This window comes from Pleurodeles waltl, unplaced genomic scaffold (genome assembly GCF_031143425.1).
Source record: "Pleurodeles waltl isolate 20211129_DDA unplaced genomic scaffold, aPleWal1.hap1.20221129 scaffold_67, whole genome shotgun sequence".
Taxonomy (NCBI): Eukaryota; Metazoa; Chordata; class Amphibia; order Caudata; family Salamandridae; genus Pleurodeles; species Pleurodeles waltl.
This window is the reverse complement of record NW_027150384.1, coordinates 346,238-370,806: the sequence shown is the minus strand read 5'-3', so window position 1 is coordinate 370,806 and position 24,569 is coordinate 346,238. Positions and strand designations below refer to the sequence as shown.

The window sequence follows — 24,569 nt, the reverse complement described above, 5'->3', positions numbered from 1 at the left end:
ATGATATATAGTTTTGGTTGAAAATCAGAGGCGCAACTAGAAAAAGTAATAGTGATGAAGCTTATAATACATTTGAAATTAACCATGACGCGATTACGTGGAATTGATAATCAAGCAAAACAGCCAGTACCAATTGTTCACCACATTGTACTTTGTTTTTCTGTAAATATTAAACATTCGCTGTCGACAAAGTGGTCCATAACTTAAAATCAAAATGTACAAATGTGTTCCCAAAACTTGATTCCTTCATGTTGAAAGCTTTCTCTGTTGGATTTCCAAGCCTGCCAGCGCTCTGCTAGAGGCGCCTCAGTGTTGGTATTTATTACAATTCTATATGCTGCCACTGATCATATTATACAGTGCACTTCATATACATTAAATCGCAATACTTCTAAAATGTCGAGATTGTAAACGAAACAAATAACAAAATGTATTTCTAAAGTGTAAACATGGTTAAGTCATAAACATAGTCTCCCCGTCGGGGAATTGAACCCCGGTCTCCCGCGTGACAGGCGGGGATACTGACCACTATACTAACGAGGAACTGATGACTCCCTGGTACCTGACCTCCTACTGATTGTTCTACCTGTCCCCCTGCTGGGGGCGCTGCACCCACATAAATGTCAGTGTTGACCCCGCCTGTGCCAGGAAGGAGCCGGTCTCTGTGTATCACTGATTTACAGCTTCCTCTGCACAGACTCCTCCTTTTCTCTCTCTGACAGTCACTGGGATCAGCGGCTGCACCTCCGTCCATTTCTGCTCTGGCTAAATTCACTTCTTGGTGCCATCTGAGAAAAATGGGGGAGACAAAAAGAATTGTCAAGCTCTAGCGTCGTTGCTTCAAAACATGGCGTATTTTAATTTCAGAATGTGAAAAGAAATATGAAGAGCAAATACGAAAAAAAATCCTTCGAGCCGGATTTGAACCAGCGACCTAAGGATATCAGCTTCACCACTACAGTCCTCCGCTCTACCAACTGAGCTATCGAAGGGACGGAAACAGCATGTGACTGCAGCCTTCAGGTTATGTACCTGCCAGCAGTGGGGCCCATGGCGACCATGTGTATGTTTGCTGTGCATTTAAAGACCGAGGTCACATATCACGCTGTGTCTTCAGGATGCATGCTGTTTATTTTCAGATGCCTATCTCATTCTCCAACAGCACAAACCTACAATCAGCATCATTTCATCTACCACCGGAGTACTTTTTGGAAACTCATCGCACAATAACTACAAAGGGTGACTCGCCATTTTAATCGGCAAGGCGTGCTTTTCCTCTTCATTTGCGTACTCTGGAAAACACATGCCGCTTTAGCAATGCACATTTTCAGTGCTTTTCTAATATCTGAATATTTCAGCAGCAAGCATGGGGGAGGGCTTTCTGTTGAAGTCAGTCATACAGCCATTGTCTTTCCATCTTGATTACCTTTACTTAGAATTCAAAAAAATAAATGTGTCTTGTCGCAGACACACAAAGTGATTTCTCAGCATTCGCTGTGGTTTATTAAAAATAATGGGAACTAACTTTCTTGAGAAAAGTACAGCTCAGGAAATAAAATGGCAAAACCATCACAACAAGTATGTCGGCCAATGAACTCAGCTGGAATGCTGAAAGTTGTGTAGATTCTTAAACTTTGGAAAGCTTGGCGCTCAGTGTAAGAATGATAGGGAGTGTGCGGTGAAGATGCAGGCATGTTGCCCCCCCTGTGATTGGTGAAGGCATGAACAATGACAATATTAACACTTACCAGTTTTACATAAAAAACATTGCTCTAGTTCAAGGGTGCCCAACATAAGTCCAGTAGAGTCGGATCCATGCAGGATTTGCAGGATATCCACAAGATATATATATGATTGCCAGAAATGAACAACAGTTACATATTAAGCTCGTCAGAGGTCACCTTGAAAACCTGGCATGGACGGCCCCACCTCCCACTGCAATGGAAACCATTCTCTAACACACAGGATGGGGGGAGTGATACTGCTTCCTACCTGGCCTCGTGCAGGAAGGAAGCCAGAGACAGTGTCTGTTAAACTCACTACAAACAGTGGCAACTTGGAACGATTTCACATTTAAGGCTGCACCCAACATTGTCTGCAGCTTGCCAGGCTGTGAGCAGGCCCAGGGTTTGCACAGACTTGAACAGATCCAGCTCTGCTTAAGAGGCTCAGCACTGGTTCTGTAAAGTGTCCATCCCTGGCCAGCCACAGTGCACGCGAGGAGCTGCTCATCCGGTCCTGTGCTCTTGTGCAACAAAAGGAAAGTAAAGTGACCTGATTTCTAAAGTGTTTGCTATTTCCATATGTCACCTTCATAGCACCGTAAATAACCCGTATTCATAGCAGCCACTTTATATACCTTGTGAGGGAAAAGCGTTGAGCCCACTCGGTTCGGATTTAAGGATGTGACCTGTAAGTCATGCTCAGGTACCAGCAGGGGGCACTTTACTAGTGAGCCATCTTGGAGGCTGCCCATGACTGACTCTGCACTAGCCCACCCCACCTTTTTGAGACAAGCATCTGTTGTGAAAACTCCTCGTCCCCCCCTGGCTCCCAGCAAAGGCCTGACAGCCATCATCTCACCCCTGGAAGCACCTAGAAACTCTGCTGCTAGGCGCTCTCGAGCACAGTGTCAGTCCCACGGCTGCCTGCGTGTCTTTGACTTCTTCAGGTAGCCCTCGCGCTTCCACATAAAGTGTAGCTCGTGACGTTCATCACCAGAAGGGAGATTATGGTTGGGGCATAGAAGCTAGACCCCAGGCGCTACATTACATACCCTGCACTGATGCTACAGCAATTGGGCATCGTCATTTGAACGTATTTGCCCTGGTTAGTCAGCGAAAATGTCTTTTTATTTAGCACGTTGATGTGCCACAAATGTCATCACAAAACAGGATCAGTACAAGTGTAACATATGCATCCCAGAAATGCAGAAGCGTTGGTTCAACACTGCAATGTATGTAATCCCCCCCCCCCCAGGACTGAAAAATGCACTTAAGGAGCAAACACTTTTTTTTTAGCTCAAATCACTCAGCTGTGTTTTTATAAAACATTACTGGTTTCTTGACAGCAGTGTGAATGATGACCCGAATTGCAGTCTGAACAGGGCGTGGCTATTGTTGGCAGCTCTTTCATGGCAGTACCACAATGGCTCCAGATGACAAACAAGCCTTGGTAAAGCTAATAGATCTTGCCTATGTGGGATCTATTGGTTTTGTGAATGTTTTTTTAGCCACATTGTACAGCAGCTCTGGCTTCAGTGCAGCATGGATGAATGTAAAAAAAAGCACTATGAAGTGATCAATGCTGGCTGTGTCATATACAGCTTTTTTCCTTTACTTTCAGCCATGTTGCAGCATGGCTAAATCACTGGCAAAACCAGTAGCTATCACATAGGCGATACCTATTGGCTTTGCCAATGCTTGTGTTCCTTGCCATTAATAACCTGACATCTGAAAAACATCAGGACTTTTACAAGGAGACGTGCACACTACAGGATACTGTCATTTCACTACTAACGCACCTCATGCTTGTCAATGGAAGGTTCCATGGTGTAATGGTTAGCACTCTGGACTTTGAGTCCAGCGATCTGAGTTCGAATCTCGGTAGAACCTGCTGTAGTTTTAATAATTTAACATTCATTTCTTTAGTTTTGTATTATTTTAAAATTTTCAGTCCCGTACTAATTACAAGCGAGCTAATATCTTTTGCACAGTTTACATCATCTATGCGTTGCTTATCTTGTTTATTTGAATATGTTACTATATGGATGATATCAATTAAAATTGTAGCACAGAAGTATCGCTCGTCATATATATTAATAATGCAGAACAAGTTAGGTGGTCATAGATATTAATAATAATGCAGAACAAGGTAGATGGAAGTGTTAAAAGTGTTTCCGCCCAGTTTCAAACACGCGACCTTTCACGGGGGCAGCGAACGTGATAACCACTACACTACAGAAACTCGCGGGAGCTGATGTCGCCTGTACATTATACTGAGAATTATAAAGGGGTGGGGCATTGGGGGTGACGAGCAGTGAGGGGAGTGCACTGTGCACTCCCCTCAGTGCACATGTGTGTTTGGCCGGCCATCTGGGGCACACTGCTGCCGGGCTGGAGAGAGCAGGCACAGGCTCCCAGTCTGTCTGGGAGCGCCGTGGCTGGGCACTCCCAGCCAATCCTAACGCTTCTCTGAGCAGCGTCAGGATTGGCCGCAGGGCAGGCTGGGAGCCTGCTGCTGACGGAGGAGCAGCGGTGCGATGGAGCAGGTAAGTTTTTAGTTTTTTAACTTTTTAATATTGTTAATATTCTCCTTGCCTCCCCACACCCCGCTCTCCACCCCACCTCTGGTAACCCCTGTGAGTCGCGACTGCCACTTAGTCAAGGAGAGTTATCTTTCCCTTAGAGTCCACTCTAGTCAAGGGGGCAAAAAGATTCTGAATCTCTGCCTAACTGAACAACACTTTAATCACCCCAGAGCCTTCCAGTACCTGACATCACACCCAAAGAAACAATTACTAACAAGACACCATTGTGAATTATGTCCAATTCACTTTTATCCTCTTCTGAACACATCTGCTCCACCTTGGATTACATCCATGCCCAGGAATATAGTAAGGGAGCCGTTCTTGTAGCTCCTTGTTACCAAGTTTCGTCCTTGGCAACCCAACTCTCTCTTCCTTACCTATCACCTGCAGACGAAAGAAAAATAGCGCACAAACAAAGCAAGTTTCATGTTGAAATTAAACATAGGAATTGGCAGACCTTAACTCCAGCTTGAACAATGGAATGGAAGCACATTTTAGTTATGTTTTTACAAATGCAATTGTCTTAAACACAGTAAATGATGAGTGACTATAAAATATATCATTTGTTAAGATACCAAGGTATAAATGCATCTGGTTAACATTTCATAAAAGCAGTTTATATCTAACAAGTGTAATATCACTCACAAAGGCACCATAATGTTGTGGTCTTTTAATGCATCACATTTACATGGGTATAGTTTTTCACACAATATATGAAGGTAAATGCTGTCCTTCTCTTCTACCAAAGAAAGCATAAAGGCACAGCCATGTTATGCTCTGTCACACCCATTGCTGTGAAACATCTGGTGGAGCCCTGGGGGTGCATCTGTAACGTAATGGGTATTTGTAAGGCACGCAATCACCTGCAAGGGTTTCCTGGCGCTGAGCAGGCGTGTGTGTGTGTAGCCCTGTCTAAGGTAGGTTGGTTTATTAAAAACGCAGGTCTTCAACTTCTTGCAGAATTGAAGAAGAGAAGAAAATGCTCTGGTGTGAAATGGGAGTCCATTCCATGCTTTAGGAGTGATGCAACAGAACACCCATCCTCCTGATCTGGTTCTCTGTATGTATGGGATGTGTGTGAGTAGGAGCCCTGAGTAGATGGAGGTCTCTTGGTGGTTGTGGAAAGAGATGCAACTGGTCAAGTAGGTGGGGCCTACGTTGTGCCTTGAATGTGTATGTAAGGTGTTTGAAATTAGTTCATTTCTGTTTCGGGAGTCAGTGGAACTCTCTGAGGTATGGTGAGATGTGAATTCAGAGCGGGAGGTTGAGGATGAGTCTGGGTGCCAACTTCCAGGTAGTTTTCTAGTGAGTTATCTGATGTTTCAAGCATAGAGAGCATCCCCGTGGCCCAACTTGCTGCTAACTTGGTCATGAGTGGCAGTTTTCTAGTGTTGCTGGCTGTGGATTCTAATGATGAGTATTGTCTGCTTTCAAGCCCTGCGGGAGGGTTGCCACTTTTTCAGAGAAGAATTCTAAATATTTCTGTCTAGACTCAGGTTACGGAAGGTCCGGGAGATTGTATTTAAATAGTAGTTTGTGTAAAGTTGCACTCCACTCTTTCGGACCTTCATACAAGGAGTAAAACTTTCCTCTTAGCAGTGAACTTACAGCCTGTGATAGTATTCTCTCAGTTCTGAGACTCACACTGAGTAGGGCTTTGAGAAACTTGTTCCAATAAAGAAAATAAAGACGGACTGAAGGGGGCTCAGAAAGAAATGAGGGGTGAAGAAAGAAAGAAGCTGGAATGTGGAGGGAAATAGATTGATGTTGTTAAAGTAATGTTTTATTTTACCAAGTTTGAGAGGGTTTAAAGTTTGACTACTCAGCACTGAAGGTAATGGATATCAAACAAAAAGTCACTGTGGAAAACTGGGATCTTTAGAGCTTCAGTCTAACGTCCTAGCCAAGAGCCCATGGAGGGGCTCTGTTGTTTTGGAGAGCTCACAGGTATCTTTACAGGTGTCCAGGACTCTCATCACCTCCCCCCTTAGTCTGAAAGAAGCCTCGCCGGGGGTCGCTGCTCTCTTTACAGCAGTGTGGACCAGACATCACCACACAGGCTTAAACCTACGCTTTCGCCGACTGACCAAGATATACAAAAAGCCAGAATAAAACACCAGACATGGAAGACACACTGCATTCATGGAGACCACGAAGAAAGAGATACTGCACATTAAATAGATTTACATTAAATAGATGGAGAATACTTGACGGAGACACAAACTATTAAAACAAGCATTTGCAATGCAACGGGTCTCGCGTTTGCTCATGTTAGAGCTGATCGCGTTGTAAACTCCTAACCCGACTTTTCACCTATCGGGCAAAAGTGCATTTATGTACATAACCCGAAAAAGTGAAGTTAATTATGTAAAGTGCTCGACTTCTGCCAAGCGAGATCGCGCTCGTGAATGAGAGAAAAAGAAGTCCATGAGCCCGATGGAAAACAGCGAGCCTCGCATGTTTTCTGTACTTGGTCGCTGCGCTGGAGGAGGGCTAGCCACCGGAAAAGGCATGACCTATGCGTGCCTTCGACTAATGAAAGCAAGCGGATTTTATTAGGCAAGCCCACGTACCAATAAAAAACACTGACGTGACGTTGACAGGGCTCCGAGCCCTTTTCTAAACACTAAAGCGTCTCGCTGCGATACGCATGCGCGAGCGCATGCAACGCAGGCTCGACCCTAAAAACATGGATAACCAATACACTACCCGGAAGCCTACGTTTCTTCGTTACTACAACTTGCGTTCACTCCAATTTCAGAAAAGTACGTTCGTTATTAAAAAAGATACAGTTTGGTTCTAATTGTTTGTATAGATGATATATAGTTTTGGTTGAAAATCAGAGGCGCAACTAGAAAAAGTAATAGTGATGAAGCTTATAATACATTTGAAATTAACCATGACGCGATTACGTGGAATTGATAATCAAGCAAAACAGCCAGTACCAATTGTTCACCACATTGTACTTTGTTTTTCTGTAAATATTAAACATTCGCTGTCGACAAAGTGGTCCATAACTTAAAATCAAAATGTACAAATGTGTTCCCAAAACTTGATTCCTTCATGTTGAAAGCTTTCTCTGTTGGATTTCCAAGCCTGCCAGCGCTCTGCTAGAGGCGCCTCAGTGTTGGTATTTAGTACAATTCTATATGCTGCCACTGATCATATTATACAGTGCACTTCATATACATTAAATCGCAATACTTCTAAAATGTCGAGATTGTAAACGAAACAAATAACAAAATGTATTTCTAAAGTGTAAACATGGTTAAGTCATAAACATAGTCTCCCCGTCGGGGAATTGAACCCCGGTCTCCCGCGTGACAGGCGGGGATACTGACCACTATACTAACGAGGAACTGATGACTCCCTGGTACCTGACATCCTACTGATTGTTCTACCTGTCCCCCTGCTGGGGGCGCTGCACCCACATAAATGTCAGTGTTGACCCCGCCTGTGCCAGGAAGGAGCCGGTCTCTGTGTATCACTGATTTACAGCTTCCTCTGCACAGACTCCTCTTTTTCTCTCTCTGACAGTCACTGGGATCAGCGGCTCCACCTCCGTCCATTTCTGCTCTGGCTAAATTCACTTCTTGGTGCCATCTGATAAAAATGGGGGAGACAAAAAGAATTGTCAAGCTCTAGCGTCGTTGCTTCAAAACATGGCGTATTTTAATTTCAGAATGTGAAAAGAAATATGAAGAGCAAATACGAAAAAAAATCCTTCGAGCCGGATTTGAACCAGCGACCTAAGGATATCAGCTTCACCACTACAGTCCTCCGCTCTACCAACTGAGCTATCGAAGGGATGGAAGCATCATGTGACTGCAGCCTTCGGGATATGTACCTGCCAGCAGTGGGGCCCATGGTGATCATGTGTATGTGTGCTGGGCATTTAAAGACCGAGGTCACATATCAAGCTGTGTCTTCAGGATGCATGCTGGTTATTTTCAGATGCCTATCTCATTCTCCAACAGCACAAACCTACAATCAGCATCATTTCATCTACCACCTGAGTACTTTTTGGAAACTCATCGCACAATAACTACAAAGGGTGACTCGCCATTTTAATTGGCAAGGCGTGCTTTTCCTCTTCATTTGCGTACTCTGGAAAACACATGCCGCTTTAGCAATGCACATTTTCAGTGCTTTTCTAATATCTGAATATTTCAGCAGCAAGCATGGGGGAGGGCTTTCTGTTGAAGTCAGTCATACAGCCATTGTCTTTCCATCTTGATTACCTTTACTTAGAATTCAAAAAAATAAATGTGTCTTGTCGCAGACACACACAGTGATTTCTCAGCATTCGCTGTGGTTTATTAAAAATAATGGGAACTAACTTTCTTGAGAAAAGTACAGCTCAGGAAATAAAATGGCAAAACCATCACAACAAGTATGTCGGCCAATGAACTCAGCTGGAATGCTGAAAGTTGTGTAGATTCTTAAACTTTGGAAAGCTTGGCGCTCAGTGTAAGAATGATAGGGAGTGTGCGGTGAAGATGCAGGCATGTTGCCCCCCCTGTGATTGGTGAAGGCATGAACAATGACAATATTAACACTTACCAGTTTTACATAAAAAACATTGCTCTAGTTCAAGGGTGCCCAACATAAGTCCAGTAGAGTCGGATCCATGCCGGATTTGCAGGATATCCACAAGATATATATATGATTGCCAGAAATGAACAACAGTTACATATTAAGCTCGTCAGAGGTCACCTTGAAAACCTGGCATGGACGGCCCCGCCTCCCACTGCAATGGAAACCATTCTCTAACACACAGGATGGGGGGAGTGATACTGCTTCCTACCTGGCCTCGTGCAGGAAGGAAGCCAGAGACAGTGTCTGTTAAACTCACTACAAACAGTGGCAACTTGGAACGATTTCACATTTAAGGCTGCACCCAACATTGTCTGCAGCTTGCCAGGCTGTGAGCAGGCCCAGGGTTTGCACAGACTTGAACAGATCCAGCTCTGCTTAAGAGGCTCAGCACTGGTTCTGTAAAGTGTCCATCCCTGGCCAGCCACAGTGCACGCGAGGAGCTGCTCATCCGGTCCTGTGCTCTTGTGCAACAAAAGGAAAGTAAAGTGACCTGATTTCTAAAGTGTTTGCTATTTCCATATGTCACCTTCATAGCACCGTAAATAACCCGTATTCATAGCAGCCACTTTATATACCTTGTGAGGGAAAAGCGTTGAGCCCACTCGGTTCGGATTTAAGGATGTGACCTGTAAGTCATGCTCAGGTACCAGCAGGGGGCACTTTACTAGTGAGTCATCTTGGAGGCTGCCCATGACTGACTCTGCACTAGCCCACCCCACCTTTTTGAGACAAGCATCTGTTGTGAAAACTCCTCGTCCCCCCCTGGCTCCCAGCAAAGGCCTGACATCCATCATCTCACCCCTGGAAGCACCTAGAAACTCTGCTGCTAGGCGCTCTCGAGCACAGTGTCAGTCCCACGGCTGCCTGCGTGTCTTTGACTTCTTCAGGTAGCCCTCGCGCTTCCACATAAAGTGTAGCTCGTGACGTTCATCACCAGAAGGGAGATTATGGTTGGGGCATAGAAGCTAGACCCTAGGCGCTACATTACATACCCTGCACTGATGCTACAGCAATTGGGCATCGTCATTTGAACGTATTTGCCCTGGTTAGTCAGCGAAAATGTCTTTTTATTTAGCACGTTGATGTGCCACAAATGTCATCACAAAACAGGATCAGTACAAGTGTAACATATGCATCCCAGAAATGCAGAAGCGTTGGTTCAACACTGCAATGTATGTAATCCCCCCCCCCCCAGGACTGAAAAATGCACTTAAGGAGCAAACACTTTTTTTTTAGCTCAAATCACTCAGCTGTGTTTTTATAAAACATTACTGGTTTCTTGACAGCAGTGTGAATGATGACCCGAATTGCAGTCTGAACAGGGCGTGGCTATTGTTGGCAGCTCTTTCATGGCAGTACCACAATGGCTCCAGATGACAAACAAGCCTTGGTAAAGCTAATAGATCTTGCCTATGTGGGATCTATTGGTTTTGTGAATGTTTTTTTAGCCACATTGTACAGCAGCTCTGGCTTCAGTGCAGCATGGATGAATGTAAAAAAAAGCACTATGAAGTGATCAATGCTGGCTGTGTCATATACAGCTTTTTTCCTTTACTTTCAGCCATGTTGCAGCATGGCTAAATCACTGGCAAAACCAGTAGCTATCACATAGGCGATACCTATTGGCTTTGCCAATGCTTGTGTTCCTTGCCATTAATAACCTGACATCTGAAAAACATCAGGACTTTTACAAGGAGACGTGCACACTACAGGATACTGTCATTTCACTACTAACGCACCTCATGCTTGTCAATGGAAGGTTCCATGGTGTAATGGTTAGCACTCTGGACTTTGAGTCCAGCGATCTGAGTTCGAATCTCGGTAGAACCTGCTGTAGTTTTAATAATTTAACATTCATTTCTTTAGTTTTGTATTATTTTAAAATTTTCAGTCCCGTACTAATTACAAGCGAGCTAATATCTTTTGCACAGTTTACATCATCTATGCGTTGCTTATCTTGTTTATTTGAATATGTTACTATATGGATGATATCAATTAAAATTGTAGCACAGAAGTATCGCTCGTCATATATATTAATAATGCAGAACAAGTTAGGTGGTCATAGATATTAATAATAATGCAGAACAAGGTAGATGGAAGTGTTAAAAGTGTTTCCGCCCAGTTTCAAACACGCGACCTTTCACGGGGGCAGCGAACGTGATAACCACTACACTACAGAAACTCGCAGGAGCTGATGTCGCCTGTACATTATACTGAGAATTATAAAGGGGTGGGGCATTGGGGGTGACGAGCAGTGAGGGGAGTGCACTGTGCACTCCCCTCAGTGCACATGTGTGTTTGGCCGGCCATCTGGGGCACACTGCTGCCGGGCTGGAGAGAGCAGGCACAGGCTCCCAGTCTGTCTGGGAGCGCCATGGCTGGGCACTCCCAGCCAATCCTAACGCTTCTCTGAGCAGCGTCAGGATTGGCCGCAGGGCAGGCTGGGAGCCTGCTGCTGACGGAGGAGCAGCGGTGCGATGGAGCAGGTAAGTTTTTAGTTTTTTAACTTTTTAATATTGTTAATATTCTCCTTGCCTCCCCACACCCCGCTCTCCACCCCACCTCTGGTAACCCCTGTGAGTCACGACTGCCACTTAGTCAAGGAGAGTTATCTTTCCCTTAGAGTCCACTCTAGTCAAGGGGGCAAAAAGATTCTGAATCTCTGCCTAACTGAACAACACTTTAATCACCCCAGAGCCTTCCAGTAGCTGACATCACACCCAAAGAAACAATTACTAACAAGACACCATTGTGAATTACGTCCAATTCACTTTTATCCTCTTCTGAACACATCTGCTCCACCTTGGATTACATCCATGCCCAGGAATATAGTAAGGGAGCCGTTCTTGTAGCTCCGTGTTACCAAGTTTCGTCCTTGGCAACCCAACTCTCTCTTCCTTACCTATCACCTGCAGACGAAAGAAAAATAGCGCACAAACAAAGCAAGTTTCATGTTGAAATTAAACATAGGAATTGGCAGACCTTAACTCCAGCTTGAACAATGGAATGGAAGCACATTTTAGTTATGTTTTTACAAATGCAATTGTCTTAAACACAGTAAATGATGAGTGACTATAAAATATATCATTTGTTAAGATACCAAGGTATAAATGCATCTGGTTAACATTTCATAAAAGCAGTTTATATCTAACAAGTGTAATATCACTCACAAAGGCACCATAATGTTGTGGTCTTTTAATGCATCACATTTACATGGGTATAGTTTTTCACACAATATATGAAGGTAAATGCTGTCCTTCTCTTCTACCAAAGAAAGCATAAAGGCACAGCCATGTTATGCTCTGTCACACCCATTGCTGTGAAACATCTGGTGGAGCCCTGGGGGTGCATCTGTAACGTAATGGGTATTTGTAAGGCACGCAATCACCTGCAAGGGTTTCCTGGCGCTGAGCAGGCGTGTGTGTGTGTAGCCCTGTCTAAGGTAGGTTGGTTTATTAAAAACGCAGGTCTTCAACTTCTTGCAGAATTGAAGAAGAGAAGAAAATGCTCTGGTGTGAAATGGGAGTCCATTCCATGCTTTAGGAGTGATGCAACAGAACACCCATCCTCCTGATCTGGTTCTCTGTATGTATGGGATGTGTGTGAGTAGGAGCCCTGAGTAGATGGAGGTCTCTTGGTGGTTGTGGAAAGAGATGCAACTGGTCAAGTAGGTGGGGCCTACGTTGTGTTGTGCCTTGAATGTGTATGTAAGGTGTTTGAAATTAGTTCATTTCTGTTTCGGGAGACAGTGGAGCTCTCTGAGGTATGGTGAGATGTGAATTCAGAGCGGGAGGTTGAGGATGAGTCTGGGTGCCAACTTCCAGGTAGTTTTCTAGTGAGTTATCTGATGTTTCAAGCATAGAGAGCATCCCCGTGGCCCAACTTGCTGATAACTTGGTCATGAGTGGCAGTTTTCTAGTGTTGCTGGCTGTGGATTCTAATGATGAGTATTGTCTGCTTTCAAGCCCTGCGGGAGGGTTGCCACTTTTTCAGAGAAGAATTCTAAATATTTCTGTCTAGACTCAGGTTACGGAAGGTCCGGGAGATTGTATTTAAATAGTAGTTTGTGTAAAGTTGCACTCCACTCTTTCGGACCTTCATACAAGGAGTAAAACTTTCCTCTTAGCAGTGAACTTACAGCCTGTGATAGTATTCTCTCAGTTCCGAGACTCACACTGAGTAGGGCTTTGAGAAACTTGTTCCAATAAAGAAAATAAAGACGGACTGAAGGGGGCTCAGAAAGAAATGAGGGGTGAAGAAAGAAAGAAGCTGGAATGCGGAGGGAAATAGATTGATGTTGTTAAAGTAATGTTTTATTTTACCAAGTTTGAGAGGGTTTAAAGTTTGACTACTCAGCACTGAAGGTAATGGATATCAAACAAAAAGTCACTGTGGAAACCTGGGATCTTTAGAGCTTCAGTCTAACGTCCTAGCCAAGAGCCCATGGAGGGGCTCTGTTGTTTTGGAGAGCTCACAGGTATCTTTACAGGTGTCCAGGTCTCTCATCACCTCCCCCCTTAGTCTGAAAGAAGCCTCGCCGGGGGTCGCTGCTCTCTTTACAGCAGTGTGGACCAGACATCACCACACAGGCTTAAACCTACGCTTTCGCCGACTGACCAAGATATACAAAAAGCCAGAATAAAACACCAGACATGGAAGACACACTGCATTCATGGAGACCACGAAGAAAGAGATACTGCACATTAAATAGATTTACATTAAATAGATGGAGAATACTTGACGGAGACACAAACTATTAAAACAAGCATTTGCAATGCAACGGGTCTCGCGTTTGCTCATGTTAGAGCTGATCGCGTTGTAAACTCCTAACCCGACTTTTCACCTATCGGGCAAAAGTGCATTTATGTACATAACCCGAAAAAGTGAAGTTAATTATGTAAAGTGCTCGACTTCTGCCAAGCGAGATCGCGCTCGTGAATGAGAGAAAAAGAAGTCCATGAGCCCGATGGAAAACAGCGAGCCTCGCATGTTTTCTGTACTTGGTCGCTGCGCTGGAGGAGGGCGAGCCACCGGAAAAGGCATGACCTATGCGTGCCTTCGACTAATGAAAGCAAGCGGATTTTATTAGGCAAGCCCACGTACCAATAAAAAACACTGACGTGACGTTGACAGGGCTCCGAGCCCTTTTCTAAACACTAAAGCGTCTCGCTGCGATACGCATGCGCGAGCGCATGCAACGCAGGCTCGACCCTAAAAACATGAATAACCAATACACTACCCGGAAGCCTACGTTTCTTCGTTACTACAACTTGCGTTCACTCCAATTTCAGAAAAGTACGTTCGTTATTAAAAAAGATACAGTTTGGTTCTAATTGTTTGTATAGATCATATATAGTTTTGGTTGAAAATCAGAGGCGCAACTAGAAAAAGTAATAGTGATGAAGCTTATAATACATTTGAAATTAACCATGAGGCGATTACGTGGAATTGATAATCAAGCAAAACAGCCAGTACCAATTGTTCACCACATAGTACTTTGTTTTTCTGTAAATATTAAACATTCGCTGTCGACAAAGTGGTCCATAACTTAAAATCAAAATGTACAAATGTGTTCCCAAAACTTGATTCCTTCGTGTTGAAAGCTTTCTCTGTTGGATTTCCAAGCCTGCCAGCGCTCTGCTGGAGGCGCCTCAGTGTTGGTATTTATTACAATTCTATATGCAGCCACTGATCATATTATACAGTGCACTTCATATACATTAAATCGCAATACTTCTAAAATGTCGAGATTGTAAACGAAACAAATAACAAAATGTATTTCTAAAGTGTAAACATAGTCTCCCCATCGGGGAATTGAACCCCGGTCTCCCGCGTGACAGGCGGGGATACTGACCACTATACTAACGAGGAACTGATGATTCCTTGGTACCTGACCTCCTACTGAGTGTTCCACCTGTCCCCCTGCTGGGGGCGCTGCACCCCCAGAAATGCCACTGGTGACCCCGCCTGTGCCAGGAAGGAGCCGGTCTCTGTGTATCACTGATTTACAGCTTCCTCTGCACAGACTCCTCCTTTTCTCTCTCTGACAGTCACTGGGATCAGCGGCTGCACCTCCGTCCATTTCTGCTCTGGCTAAATTCACTTCTTGGTGCCATCTGAGAAAAATGGGGGAGACAAAAACAATTGTCAAGCTCTAGCGTCGTTGCTTCAAAACATGGCGTATTTTAATTTCAGAATGTGAAAAGAAATATGAAGAGCAAATACGAAAAAAAATCCTTCGAGCCGGATTTGAACCAGCGACCTAAGGATATCAGCTTCACCACTACAGTCCTCCGCTCTACCAACTGAGCTATCGAAGGGACGGAAGCAGCATGTGACTGCAGCCTTCAGGTTATGTACCTGCCAGCAGTGGGGCCCATGGTGATCATGTGTATGTGTGCTGGGCATTTAAAGACCGAGGTCACATATCAAGCTGTGTCTTCAGGATGCATGCTGTTTATTTTCAGATGCCTATCTCATTCTCCAACAGCACAAACCTACAATCAGCATCATTTCATCTACCACCTGAGTACTTTTTGGAAACTCATCGCACAATAACTACAAAGGGTGACTCGCCATTTTAATTGGCAAGGCGTGCTTTTCCTCTTCATTTGCGTACTCTGGAAAACACATGCCGCTTTAGCAATGCACATTTTCAGTGCTTTTCTAATATCTGAATATTTCAGCAGCAAGCATGGGGGAGGGCTTTCTGTTGAAGTCAGTCATACAGCCATTGTCTTTCCATCTTGATTACCTTTACTTAGAATTCAAAAAAATAAATGTGTCTTGTCGCAGACGCACAAAGTGATTTCTCAGCATCCTCAATGGTTTATTAAAAATAATGGGAACTAACTTTCTTGAGAAAAGTACAGCTCAGGAAATAAAATGGCAAAACCATCACAACAAGTATGTCGGCCAATGAACTCAGCTGGAATGCTGAAAGTTGTGTAGATTCTTAAACTTTGGAAAGCTTGGCGCTCAGTGTAAGAATGATAGGGAGTGTGCGGTGAAGGTGCAGGCATGTTGCCCCCCCTGTGATTGGTGAAGGCATGAACAATGACAATATTAACACTTACCAGTTTTACATAAAAAACATTGCTCTAGTGCAAGGGTGCCCAACATAAGTCCAGTAGAGTCGGATCCATGCCGGATTTGCAGGATATCCACAAGATATATATATGATTGCCAGAAATGAACAACAGTTACATATTAAGCTCGTCCGAGGTCACCTTGAAAACCTGGCATGGACGGCCCCGCCTCCCACTGCAATGGAAACCATTCTCTAACACACAGGATGGGGGGAGTGATACTGCTTCCTACCTGGCCTCGTGCAGGAAGGAAGCCAGAGACAGTGTCTGTTAAACTCACTACAAACAGTGGCAACTTGGAACGATTTCACATTTAAGGCTGCACCCAACATTGTCTGCAGCTTGCCAGGCTGTGAGCAGGCCCAGGGTTTGCACAGACTTGAACAGATCCAGCTCTGCTTAAGAGGCTCAGCACTGGTTCTGTAAAGTGTCCATCCCTGGCCAGCCACAGTGCACGTGAGGAGCTGCTCATCCGGTTCTGTGCTCTTGTGCAACAAAAGGAAAGTAAAGTGACCTGATTTCTAAAGTGTTTGCTATTTCCATATGTCACCTTCATAGCACCGTAAATAACCAGTATTCATAGCAGCCACTTTATATACCTTGTGAGGGAAAAGCGTTGAGCCCACTCGGTTCGGATTTAAGAATGTGACCTGTAAGTCATGCTCAGGTACCAGCAGGGGGCACTTTACTAGTGAGCCATCTTGGAGGCTGCCCATGACTGACTCTGCCCTAGCCCACCCCACCTTTTTGAGACAAGCATCTGTTGTGAAAACTCCTCGTCCCCCCCTGGCTCCCAGCAAAGGCCTGACAGCCATCATCTCACCCCTGGAAGCACCTAGAAACTCTGCTGCTAGGCGCTCTCGAGCACAGTGTCAGTCCCACGGCTGCCTGCGTGTCTTTGACTTCTTCAGGCATCCCTCGCGCTTCCACATAAAGTGTAGCTCGTGACGCGCATCACCAGAAGGGAGATTATGGTTGGGGCATAGAAGCTAGACCCCAGGCGCTACATTACATACCCTGCACTGATGCTACAGCAATTGGGCATCGTCATTTGAACGTATTTGCCCTGGTTAGTCAGCGCAAATGTCTTTTTATTTAGCACGTTGATGTGCCACAAATGTCATCACAAAACAGGATCAGTACAAGTGTGACATATGCATCCCAGAAATGCAGAAGCGTTGGTTCAACACTGCAATGTATGTAATCCCACCCCCCCCCCCGGACTGAAAAATGCACTTAAGGAGCAAACACTTTTTTTTTAGCTCAAATCACTCAGCTGTGTTTTTATAAAACATTACTGGTTTCTTGACAGCAGTGTGAATGATGACCCGAATTGCAGTCTGAACAGGGCCTGGCTATTGTTGGCAGCTCTTTCATGGCAGTACCACAATGGCTCCAGATGACAAACAAGCCTTGGTAAAGCTAATAGATCTTGCCTATGTGGGATCTTTTGGTTTTGTGAATGTTTTTTTAGCCACATTGTACAGCAGCATTGGCTTCAGTGCAGCATGGATGAATGTAAAAAAAAGCACTATGAAGTGATCAATGCTGGCTGTGTCATATACAGCTTTTTTCCTTTACTTTCAGCCATGTTGCAGCATGGCTAAATCACTGGTAAAACCAGTAGCTATCACATAGGCGATACCTATTGGCTTTGCCAATGCTTGTGTTCCTTGCCATTAATAACCTGACATCTGAAAAACATCAGGACTTTTACAAGGAGACGTGCACACTACAGGATACTGTCATTTCACTACTAACGCACCTCACGCTTGTCAATGGAAGGTTCCATGGTGTAATGGTTAGCACTCTGGACTTTGAGTCCAGCGATCTGAGTTTGAATCTCGGTAGAACCTGCTGTAGTTTTAATAATTTAACATTCATTTCTTTAGTTTTGTATTATTTTAAAATTTTCAGTCCTGTACTAATTACAAGCGAGCTAATATCTTTTGCACAGTTTACATCATCTATGCGTTGCTTATCTTGTTTATTTGAAATATGTTACTATATGGATGATATCAATTAAAATTGTAGCACAGAAGTATCGCTCGTCATATATATTAATAATGCAGAACAAGTTAGGTGGTCATAGATATTAATAATAATGCAGAACAAGGTAGATGGAAGTGTTAAAAGTGTTTCCGCCCAGTTTCAAACCCTCGACCTTTCACGGGGGCAGCGAACGTGATAACCACTACACTACAGAAACACGCGGGAGCTGATGTCGCCTGTACATTATACTGAGAATTATAAAGGGGTGGGGCATTGGGGGTCACGAGCAGTGAGGGGAGTGCACTGTGCACTCCCCTCAGTGCACATGTGTGTTTGGCCGGCCATCTGGGGCACACTGCTGCCGGGCTGGAGAGAGCAGGCACAGGCTCCCAGTCTGTCTGGGAGCGCCGTGGCTGGGCACTCCCAGCCAATCCTAACGCTTCTCTGAGCAGCGTCAGGATTGGCCGCAGGGCAGGCTGGGAGCCTGCTGCTGACGGAGGAGCAGCGGTGCGACGGAGCAGGTAAGTTTTTAGTTTTTTATCTTTTTAATATTGTTAATATTCTCCTTGCCTCCCCACACCCCGCTCTCCACCCCACCTCTGGTAACCCCTGTGAGTCGCGACTGCCACTTAGTCAAGGAGAGTTATCTTTCCCTTAGAGTCCACTCTAGTCAAGGGGGCAAAAAGATTCTGAATCTCTGCCTAACTGAACAACACTTTAATCACCCCAGAGCCTTCCAGTAGCTGACATCACACCCAAAGAAACAATTACTAACAAGACACCATTGTGAATTATGTCCAATTCACTTTTATCCTCTTCTGAACACATCTGCTCCACCTTGGATTACATCCATGCCCAGGAATATAGTAAGGGAGCCGTTCTTGTAGCTCCTTGTTACCAAGTTTCGTCCTTGGCAACCCAACTCTCTCTTCCTTACCTATCACCTGCAGACGAAAGAAAAATAGCGCACAAACAAAGCAAGTTTCATGTTGAAATTAAACATAGGAATTGGCAGACCTTAACTCCAGCTTGAACAATGGAATGGAAGCACATTTTAGTTATGTTTTTACAAATGCAATTGTCTTAAACACAGTAAATGATGAGTGACTATAAAATATATCATTTGTTAAGATACCAAGGTATAAATGCATCTGGTTAACATTTCATAAAAGCAGTATATATCTAACAAGTGTAATATCACTCACAAAGGCACCATAATGTTGTGGTCTTTTAATGCATCACATTTACATGGGTATAGTTTTTCACACAATATATGAAGGTAAATGCTGTCCTTCTCTTCTACCAAAGAAAGCATAAAGGCACAGCCATGTTATGCTCTGTCACACCCATTGCTGTGAAACATCTGGTGGAGCCCTGGGGGTGCCTCTGTAACGTAATGGGTATTTGTAAGGCACGCAATCACCTGCAAGGGTTTCCTGGCGCTGAGCAGGCGTGTGTGTGTGTAGCCATGTCTAAGGTAGGTTGGTTTATTAAAAACGCAGGTCTTCAACTTCTTGCAGAATTGAAGAAGAGAATAAAATGGTCTGGTGTGAAATGGGAGTCCATTCCATGCTTTAGGAGTGATGCAACAGAACACCCATCCTCCTGATCTGGTTCTCTGTATGTATGGGATGTGTGTGAGTAGGAGCCCTGAGTAGATGGAGGTCTCTTGGTGGTTGTGGAAAGAGATGCAACTGGTCAAGTAGGTGGGGCCTACGTTGTGTTGTGCCTTGAATGTGTTTGTAAGGTGTTTGAAATTAGTTCATTTCTGTTTCGGGAGACAGTGGAGCTCTCTGAGGTATGGTGAGATGTGAATTCAGAGCGGGAGGTTGAGGATGAGTCTGGGTGCCAACTTCCAGGTAGTTTTCTAGTGAGTTATCTGATGTTTCAAGCATAGAGAGCATCCCCGTGGCCCAACTTGCTGCTAACTTGGTCATGAGTGGCAGTTTTCTAGTGTTGCTGGCTGTGGATTCTAATGATGAGTATTGTCTGCTTTCAAGCCCTGCGGGAGGGTTGCCACTTTTTCAGAGAAGAATTCTAAATATTTCTGTCTAGACTCAGGTTACGGAAGGTCCGGGAGATTGTATTTAAATAGTAGTTTGTGTAAAGTTGCACTCCACTCTTTCGGACCTTCATACAAGGAGTAAAACTTTCCTCTTAGCAGTGAACTTACAGCCTGTGATAGTATTCTCTCAGTTCTGAGACTCACACTGAGTAGGGCTTTGAGAAACTTGTTCCAATAAAGAAAATAAAGACGGACTGAAGGGGGCTCAGAAAGAAATGAGGGGTGAAGAAAGAAAGAAGCTGGAATGTGGAGGGAAATAGATTGATGTTGTTAAAGTAATGTTTTATTTTACCAAGTTTGAGAGGGTTTAAAGTTTGACTACTCAGCACTGAAGGTAATGGATATCAAACAAAAAGTCACTGTGGAAACCTGGGATCTTTAGAGCTTCAGTCTAACGTCCTAGCCAAGAGCCCATGGAGGGGCTCTGTTGTTTTGGAGAGCTCACAGGTATCTTTACAGGTGTCCAGGTCTCTCAACACCTCCCCCCTTAGTCTGAAAGAAGCCTCGCCGGGGGTCGCTGCTCTCTTTACAGCAGTGTGGACCAGACATCACCACACAGGCTTAAACCTACGCTTTCGCCGACTGACCAAGATATACAAAAAGCCAGAATAAAACACCAGACATGGAAGACACACTGCATTCATGGAGACCACGAAGAAAGAGATACTGCACATTAAATAGATTTACATTAAATAGATGGAGAATACTTGACGGAGACACAAACTTTTAAAACAAGCATTTGCAATGCAACGGGTCTCGCGTTTGCTCATGTTAGAGCTGATCGCGTTGTAAACTCCTAACCCGACTTTTCACCTATCGGGCAAAAGTGCATTTATGTACATAACCCGAAAAAGTGAAGTTAATTATGTAAAGTGCTCGACTTCTGCCAAGCGAGATCGCGCTCGTGAATGAGAGAAAAAGAAGTCCATGAGCCCGATGGAAAACAGCGAGCCTCGCATGTTTTCTGTACTTGGTCGCTGCGCTGGAGGAGGGCTAGCCACCGGAAAAGGCATGACCTATGCGTGCCTTCGACTAATGAAAGCAAGCAAATTTTATTAGGCAAGCCCACGTACCAATAAAAAACACTGACGTGACGTTGACAGGGCTCCGAGCCCTTTTCTAAACACTAAAGCGTCTCGCTGCGATACGCATGCGCGAGCGCATGCAACGCAGGCTCGACCCTAAAAACATGAATAACCAATACACTACCCGGAAGCCTACGTTTCTTCGTTACTACAACTTGCGTTCACTCCAATTTCAGAAAAGTACGTTCGTTATTAAAAAAGATACAGTTTGGTTCTAATTGTTTGTATAGATGATATATATTTTTGGTTGAAAATCAGAGGCGCAACTAGAAAAAGTAATAGTGATGAAGCTTATAATACATTTGAAATTAACCATGACGCGATTACGTGGAATTGATAATCAAGCAAAACAGCCAGTACCAATTGTTCACCACATAGTACTTTGTTTTTCTGTAAATATTAAACATTCGCTGTCGACAAAGTGGTCCATAACTTAAAATCAAAATGTACAAATGTGTTCCCAAAACTTGATTCCTTCATGTTGAAAGCTTTCTCTGTTGGATTTCCAAGCCTGCCAGCGCTCTGCTAGAGGCGCCTCGGTGTTGGTATTTATTACAATTCTATATGCTGCCACTGATCATATTATACAGTGCACTTCATATACATTAAATCGCAATACTTCTAAAATGTCGAGATTGTAAACGAAACAAATAACAAAATTTATTTCTAAAGTGTACACATGGTTAAGTCATAAACATAGTCTCCCCGTCGGGGAATTGAACTCCGGTCTCCCGCGTGACAGGCGGGGATACTGACCACTATACTAACGAGGAACTGATGATTCCCTGGTACCTGACCTCCTACTGAGTGTTCCACCTGTCCCCCTGCTGGGGGCGCTGCACCCCCAGAAATGCCACTGGTGACCCCGCCTGTGCCAGGAAGGAGCCGGTCTCTGTGTATCACTGATTTACAGCTTCCTCTGCACAGACTCCTCCTTTTCTCTCTCTGACAGTCACTGGGATCAGCGGCTTCACCTCCGTCCATTTCTGCTCTGACTAAATTCACTTCTTGGTGCCATCTGATAAAAATGGGGGAGACAAAAACAATTGTCAAGCTCTAGCGTCGTTGCTTCAAAACATGGCGTATTTTAATTTCAGAATGTGAAAAGAAATATGAAGAGCAAATACGAAAAAAAATCCTTCGAGCCGGATTTGAACCAGCGACCTAAGGATATCAGCTTCACCACTACAGTCCTCCGCTCTACCAACTGAGCTATCGAAGGGATGGAAGCAGCATGTGATTGCAGCCTTCAGGTTATGTACCTGCCAGCGGTGGGGCCCATGGTGATCATGTGTATGTGTGCTGGGCATTTAAAGACCGAGGTCACATATCAAGCTGTGTCTTCAGGATGCATGCTGTTTATTTTCAGATGCCTATCTCATTCTCCAACAGCACAAACCTACAATCAGCATCATTTCATCTACCACCAGAGTACTTTTTGGAAACTCATCGCACAATAACTACAAAGGGTGACTCGCCATTTTAATTGGCAAGGCGTGCTTTTCCTCTTCATTTGCGTACTCTGGAAAACACATGCCGCTTTAGCAATGCACATTTTCAGTGCTTTTCTAATATCTGAATATTTCAGCAGCAAGCATGGGGGAGGGCTTTCTGTTGAAGTCAGTCATACAGCCATTGTCTTTCCATCTTGATTACCTTTACTTAGAATTCAAAAAAATAAATGTGTCTTGTCGCAGACGCACACAGTGATTTCTCAGCATTCTCAATGGTTTATTAAAAATAATGGGAACTAACTTTCTTGAGAAAAGTACAGCTCAGGAAATAAAATGGCAAAACCATCACAACAAGTATGTCGGCCAATGAACTCAGCTGGAATGCTGAAAGTTGTGTAGATTCTTAAACTTTGGAAAGCTTGGCGCTCAGGGTAAGAATGATAGGGAGTGTGCGGTGAGGATGCAGGCATGTTGCCCCCCCCTGTGATTGGTGAAGGCGTGAACAATGACAATATTAACACTTACCAGTTTTACATAAAAAACATTGCTCTAGTGCAAGGGTGCCCAACATAAGTCCAGTAGAGTCGGATCCATGCCGGATTTGCAGGATATCCACAAGATATATATATGATTGCCAGAAATGAACAACAGTTACATATTAAGCTCGTCCGAGGTCACCTTGAAAACCTGGCATGGACGGCCCCGCCTCCCACTGCAATGGAAACCATTCTCTAACACACAGGATGGGGGGAGTGATACTGCTTCCTACCTGGCCTCGTGCAGGAAGGAAGCCAGAGACAGTGTCTGTTAAACTCACTACAAACAGTGGCAACTTGGAACGATTTCACATTTAAGGCTGCACCCAACATTGTCTGCAGCTTGCCAGGCTGTGAGCAGGCCCAGGGTTTGCACAGACTTGAACAGATCCAGCTCTGCTTAAGAGGCTCAGCACTGGTTCTGTAAAGTGTCCATCCCTGGCCAGCCACAGTGCACGTGAGGAGCTGCTCATCCGGTTCTGTGCTCTTGTGCAACAAAAGGAAAGTAAAGTGACCTGATTTCTAAAGTGTTTGCTATTTCCATATGTCACCTTCATAGCACCGTAAATAACCAGTATTCATAGCAGCCACTTTATATACCTTGTGAGGGAAAAGCGTTGAGCCCACTCGGTTCGGATTTAAGAATGTGACCTGTAAGTCATGCTCAGGTACAAGCAGGGGGCACTTTACTAGTGAGCCATCTTGGAGGCTGCCCATGACTGACTCTGCCCTAGCCCACCCCACCTTTTTGAGACAAGCATCTGTTGTGAAAACTCCTCGTCCCCCCCTGGCTCCCAGCAAAGGCCTGACAGCCATCATCTCACCCCTGGAAGCACCTAGAAACTCTGCTGCTAGGCGCTCTCGAGCACAGTGTCAGTCCCACGGCTGCCTGCGTGTCTTTGACTTCTTCAGGCATCCCTCGCGCTTCCACATAAAGTGTAGCTCGTGACGCGCATCACCAGAAGGGAGATTATGGTTGGGGCATAGAAGCTAGACCCCAGGCGCTACATTACATACCCTGCACTGATGCTACAGCAATTGGGCATCGTCATTTGAACGTATTTGCCCTGGTTAGTCAGCGCAAATGTCTTTTTATTTAGCACGTTGATGTGCCACAAATGTCATCACAAAACAGGATCAGTACAAGTGTGACATATGCATCCCAGAAATGCAGAAGCGTTGGTTCAACACTGCAATGTATGTAATCCCACCCCCCCCCCCGGACTGAAAAATGCACTTAAGGAGCAAACACTTTTTTTTTAGCTCAAATCACTCAGCTGTGTTTTTATAAAACATTACTGGTTTCTTGACAGCAGTGTGAATGATGACCCGAATTGCAGTCTGAACAGGGCCTGGCTATTGTTGGCAGCTCTTTCATGGCAGTACCACAATGGCTCCAGATGACAAACAAGCCTTGGTAAAGCTAATAGATCTTGCCTAT

General features: G+C 44.5%; 8 non-coding genes across 8 annotated transcripts; all 8 read right to left on the bottom strand.

The window, feature by feature from the left end:
* Positions 1 to 471: 471 nt before the first annotated feature.
* Positions 472 to 543, bottom strand: TRNAD-GUC (transfer RNA aspartic acid (anticodon GUC)). The gene has a single exon. It is a non-coding gene; the product is annotated as a tRNA-Asp (tRNA).
* A 363-nt stretch (positions 544 to 906) lies between these two features.
* Positions 907 to 992, bottom strand: TRNAY-GUA (transfer RNA tyrosine (anticodon GUA)). The gene is given in 2 exon segments: positions 907 to 942; positions 956 to 992. It is a non-coding gene; the product is annotated as a tRNA-Tyr (tRNA).
* A 6,603-nt stretch (positions 993 to 7,595) lies between these two features.
* TRNAD-GUC (transfer RNA aspartic acid (anticodon GUC)) lies at positions 7,596 to 7,667 on the bottom strand. Its single transcript has one exon. It is a non-coding gene; the product is annotated as a tRNA-Asp (tRNA).
* Positions 7,668 to 8,030: 363 nt separating this feature from the next.
* On the bottom strand, positions 8,031 to 8,116 carry TRNAY-GUA (transfer RNA tyrosine (anticodon GUA)). The gene is given in 2 exon segments: positions 8,031 to 8,066; positions 8,080 to 8,116. It is a non-coding gene; the product is annotated as a tRNA-Tyr (tRNA).
* A 6,591-nt stretch (positions 8,117 to 14,707) lies between these two features.
* On the bottom strand, positions 14,708 to 14,779 carry TRNAD-GUC (transfer RNA aspartic acid (anticodon GUC)). Its single transcript has one exon. It is a non-coding gene; the product is annotated as a tRNA-Asp (tRNA).
* Positions 14,780 to 15,142: 363 nt separating this feature from the next.
* Positions 15,143 to 15,228, bottom strand: TRNAY-GUA (transfer RNA tyrosine (anticodon GUA)). Its single transcript is given in 2 exon segments — positions 15,143 to 15,178; positions 15,192 to 15,228. It is a non-coding gene; the product is annotated as a tRNA-Tyr (tRNA).
* A 6,611-nt stretch (positions 15,229 to 21,839) lies between these two features.
* Positions 21,840 to 21,911, bottom strand: TRNAD-GUC (transfer RNA aspartic acid (anticodon GUC)). Its single transcript has one exon. It is a non-coding gene; the product is annotated as a tRNA-Asp (tRNA).
* Positions 21,912 to 22,274: 363 nt separating this feature from the next.
* Positions 22,275 to 22,360, bottom strand: TRNAY-GUA (transfer RNA tyrosine (anticodon GUA)). Its single transcript is given in 2 exon segments — positions 22,275 to 22,310; positions 22,324 to 22,360. It is a non-coding gene; the product is annotated as a tRNA-Tyr (tRNA).
* Positions 22,361 to 24,569: the final 2,209 nt, after the last annotated feature.